The sequence below is a fragment of the Arachis hypogaea genome, chromosome 15, assembly GCF_003086295.3.
Source record: "Arachis hypogaea cultivar Tifrunner chromosome 15, arahy.Tifrunner.gnm2.J5K5, whole genome shotgun sequence".
Lineage (NCBI taxonomy): Eukaryota > Viridiplantae > Streptophyta > Magnoliopsida > Fabales > Fabaceae > Arachis > Arachis hypogaea.
The window spans coordinates 99,039,772-99,044,903 of NC_092050.1; the positions used below are offsets into that span (position 1 = coordinate 99,039,772).

Sequence of the window (5,132 nt, forward strand, 5' to 3'; positions counted from 1 at the left end):
GATGAAGATAGCAGGAAAGCAGAGGTTCAGAGGAACGAAAAGTATCTCCATTCGCTTATCTAAAATTCCTACCAATGATTTACATAAGTACTTCTATCCCTATTCTACTATTTATTATTCGAAAACATCATTATCAATTTATATCTGCCTAACTGAGATTTGCAAGGTGACCATAGCTTGCTTCATACCGACAATCTCCGTGGGATTCGACCCTTACTCACGTAAGGTATTACTTGGACGACCCAATACACTTGCTGGTTAGTTACACGGAGTTGTGAACCATGGTCTTGGCATCATGTTTTTGGCGCCATTTCCAGGGAAAGAAAGAGCAATGAATTTTACATAATTAAAGTGTAATCACGATTCCGCGTACTAAGTTTTTGGCGCCGTTGCCGGGGATTGTTCGAGTTTGGACAACTGACGGTTCATCTTGTTACTCAGATTAGGTAATTTTCTTTTTATTTTATTTTCAAAAATTTTTCAAAAATATTTCTAAAATTTTGTCATCTGTTTTCGAAAAATATAAAAATGTTTTAAAAAATTTTATTCAAAATTTTTAAGAATGAATTCTAGTGTTTCATGAAGCATGTGAAGCCTGGCTGGCTGTAAAGCCATGTCTAAATTTATTTGGACTGAGGCAGCAATTTGTTATCAAGAGCAAGCTAGTTGTTGCTAATCCACCTGCTGCTGTTCCTGATTCACCTGCTGAAGCTTGGCTGGCCATTGGCCATGTCTAGTGTTTTGGACCGGAGCTTTCATTGAAAGCTTGGCTGGCTAGTGAGCCATGTCTAATTCCTGGACTGAAGCTTTAGACTAAGAATGCAAGATTCCTGGAATTCATGTTAAAAATTTTGGAATCCTTATTTTTTCTTTTTCATATAATTTTCGAAAAAAATACAAAAAAATTTAGAAAATCATAAAAATCAAAAACATTTTTTGTGTTTCATGTTTGAGTCATGAGTCATGTCATAAGTTTGGTGTCATTTGCATGTGCATCTTGCATTTTTCGAAAATTTCATGCATTCATAGTGTTCTTCATTATCTTCAAGTTGTTCTTGGTAAGTCTTCTTGTTTGATCTTGATGATTTTTTGTTTTGTGTTGTATGGTGTTTTTCATATGCATTCTTGAATTCTTAGTGCGTAAGCATTAAAGAATTCTAAGTTTGGTGTCTTGCATGTTTTCTTTGCATTAAAAATTTTTCAAAATTGTGTCTATGATGTTCATCTTGACATTCAAAGTGTTCTTGGTGTTCATCTTGACATTCATAGCATTCTTGCATGCATTCATTGTTTTGATCCATAACTTTCATGCATTGCATCATTTTTCCTGATATATATATATATATATTTCCCTTTTTCTCTCATCAAATTCGAAAATTTGAGTTGACTTTTTCAAAAATTTTTAAAATCAAGTTGTTTCTTATGAGTCAAATCAAATTTTCAATTTGAAAATCTTATCTTTTTCAAAATCTTTTTCAAAAATCAAATCTTTTTCAAAATTCTTAGTTATTTTCGAAAATTCCAAAAATATTTTTCAAAAATCTTTTTCTTATTTTTATATCAAATTTTCAAAAATAACATAATCAATTAATGTTTTGGTTCAAAAATTTGAAGTTTGTTACTTGCTTGTTAAGAAAGATTCAAACTTTAAGTTCTAGAATCATATCTTGTGATTTCTTATGAATCAAGTCATTAATTGAGATTTTAAAAATCAAATCTTTTTCAAAACTAATTTCTAAAATATCTTCTTATTTTACCTTTTTCAAAAAGTTGGTTTCAAAATATCTTTTCTAACCTCCTAACTTCTTATCTTTTCAAAATTTGTTTCAACTAACTAACTAACTTTTTGTTTGTTTCTTAACTTTTTCAAAACTACCTAACTAACTCTCTCTCTCTAATTTTCGAAAATATCTTCCCTCTTTTTCAAAAATTTCCTTTTAATTAACTAATTATTCTTATTTTTATTTTTGATTTTAAAAAAATTTTCGAAAAATACTAACATTTTTCAAAAACCATTTTCGAAAATCACTAACTCTTTTTCAAAAATATTTTTCGAAAATTCTCCCTCTCCCATCTTATTCTATTTATTTATTCATTTACTAACATCTCATCTCACATCTCAACCCTCCTCACAGTTGTGTTTCTTCCATTACATTACATTCTTTATCTCCCCCTCTTCTTCTACTCACACAGGGATCCCTATACTGTGGTATAAAGGATCTCTATTATTATTATTATTTTTCTGTGCCCTCTTCTTTGTCATATGAGCAGGAGCAAGGATAAGAACATTCTTGTGGAAGCAGATCCAGAACCTGAAAGGACTCTGAAAAGGAAACTAAGAGAAGCTAAAATACAACAATCCATAGATAACCTTTCAGAAATTTTCGAACAGGAAGAGGAGATGGCAGCCGAAAATAATAATAATGTAAGGAAGATGCTTGGTGACTTTACTGCACCTAATTCAAATTTACATGGAAGAAGCATCTCCATTCCTGCCATTGGAGCAAACAACTTTGAGCTGAAACCTCAATTAGTTTCTCTGATGCAGCAGAACTGCAAGTTTCATGGAGTTCCATCTGAAGATCCTTTTCAGTTTTTAACTGAATTCTTGCAGATATGTGATACTGTTAAGACTAATGGAGTAGATCCTGAAGTCTACAGGCTCATGCTTTTCCCTTTTGCTGTAAGAGACAGAGCTAGACTATGGTTGGATTCTCAACCCAAAGACAGCCTGAACTCTTGGGATAAGCTGGTCACGGCTTTCTTAGCCAAGTACTTTCCTCCTCAAAAGCTGAGCAAGCTTAGAGCTGATGTTCAAACCTTCAGACAGAAAGAAGGTGAATCCCTCTATGAAGCTTGGGAAAGATACAAACAGCTGACCAAAAAGTGTCCTTCTGACATGCTTTCAGAATGGACCATCCTGGATATATTCTATGATGGTTTATCTGAGCTATCAAAGATGTCACTGGACACTTCTGCAGGTGGATCCATTCACCTAAAGAAAACGCCTGCAGAAGCTCAAGAACTCATTGACATGGTTGCAAATAACCAGTTCATGTACACTTCTGAAAGGAATCCTGTGAGTAATGGGACGCCTATGAAGAAGGGAATTCTTGAAGTTGATACTCTGAATGCCATATTGGCTCAGAATAAAATATTGACTCAGCAAGTCAATATGATCTCTCAGAGTCTGAATGGAATGCAAGCTGCATCCAACAGTACTCAAGAGGCTTCTTATGAAGAAGAAGCTTATGATCCTGAGAACCCTACAATAGCAGAGGTGAATTACTTAGGTGAACCTTATGGAAACACCTATAACTCATCATGGAGAAATCACCCCAATTTCTCATGGAAGGATCAAAAGTCTCAACAAGGCTTTAATAATGGTGGAAGAAACAGGTTTAACAATAATAAACCTTTTCCATCATCCACTCAGCAACAGACAGAGAACTCTGAACAAAATGCTTCTAATTTAGCAAATCTAGTCTCTGATCTATCTAAGGCCACTGTGAGTTTCATGAATGAAACCAGGTCTTCTATTAGAAATTTGGAAGCACAAGTGGGCCAGCTGAGTAAAAGGATCACTGAAATCCCTTCTAGTACTCTCCCAAGCAATACAGAAGAGAATCCAAAAGGAGAGTGCAAGGCCATTGACATAAGCACCATGGCCGAACCCAAAGAAGGAGAGGAGGACGTGAATCCCAAGGAGGAAGACCTCCTGGGACGTCCAGTGATCAATAAGGAGCTTCCCTCTGAGGAACCAAAGGACTCTGAGGCTCATCTAGAGACCATAGAGATTCTATTGAACCTCCTTATGCCCTTCATGAGCTCTGATGAGTATTCCTCTTCTGAAGAGAATGAGGATGTTACTGAAGAGAAAACTGCCAAGTTTCTTGGTGCAATCATGAAGCTGAATGCCAAATTATTTGGCATTGATACTTGGGAAGTTGAACCTCCCTTGTTCATCAATGAACTAAGTGATCTTGATCAACTGACATTGCCTCAGAAGAGACAGGATCCTGGGAAGTTCATAATAGCTTGTACCATAGGCACCATGATCTTTAAGGCTCTGTGTGATCTTGGTTCAGGAATAAACCTCATGTCCCTCTCTGTAATAGAGAAACTGGGAATCTATGGGGTGCAAGCTGCTAAAATCTCATTAGAGATGGCAGACAATTCAAGAAAAGAGGCATATGGACAAGTAGAGGACGTGTTAGTAAAGGTTGAAGGCCTTTACATCCCTGCTAATTTCATAGTCCTGGATACTGGAAAGGAAGAGGATGAATCCATCATCCTAGGAAGACCTTTCCTGGCCACAGCAAGAGCTGTGATTGATGTTGACAGAGGTGAACTAGTCCTTCAATGGAATGAGGACTCCCTTGTGTTTAAAACTAAAGGATCTCCCTCTGTAACCATGGAGAGGAAGCAAGAAAAGCTTCTCTCAAAGCAGAGTCAACCCAAGCCCCCACAGTCAAACTCTAAGTTTGGTGTTGGGAGGCCACAACCAAACTCTAAGTTTGGTGTTGAACTCCCATATCCAAACTCTAAGTTTGGTGTTGGAGAGTCTCAACAATGCTCTGAACATCTGTGAGGCTCCATGAGAGCCCACTGTCAAGCTATTGACATTAAAGAAGCGCTTGTTGGGAGGCAACCCAATTTTTATTTATCTAACTATATTTTTCTTAGTTATATGTCTTTTTAGGTTCATGATCATGAGGAGTCACAAAATAAATATAAAAATTAAAAACGGAATCAAAAACAGCAGAAGAAAAATCACACCCTGGAGCAGCATCTGTCTGGCGTTCAGCGCCAGAACAGAGCATGGTTCTGGCGCTGAACGCCCAAAATGGGCAGCTTCTGGGCGCTGAACGCCAGAACAGGCATGGTTCTGGCGTTCAACGCTAGAAATGGCACACAAATGGGCGTTGAACGCCCAAAATGGCCACCAACCTGGCGCTAAACTCCCAGAGTTGTATGCAAAGGCATTTTTACATGCCTAATGGGTGCAGGGATGTAAATCCTTGAACACCTCAGGATCTGTGGAGCCCACAGGATCCACTCAGGATCTGTGGACCCCACAGGATCCCCACCTACCTCCACTCACTTCTTCTCACCACTCTCTTTCACACAAC

The 5,132-nt window shown here is 37.2% G+C and overlaps 1 non-coding gene across 1 annotated transcript; it reads right to left on the reverse strand.

Annotated features, from left to right (window-relative positions):
* Positions 1-2,797: 2,797 nt before the first annotated feature.
* On the reverse strand, positions 2,798-2,905 carry LOC112753343 (small nucleolar RNA R71). The gene has a single exon (XR_003177733.1). It is a non-coding gene; the product is annotated as a small nucleolar RNA R71 (small nucleolar RNA).
* Positions 2,906-5,132: the final 2,227 nt, after the last annotated feature.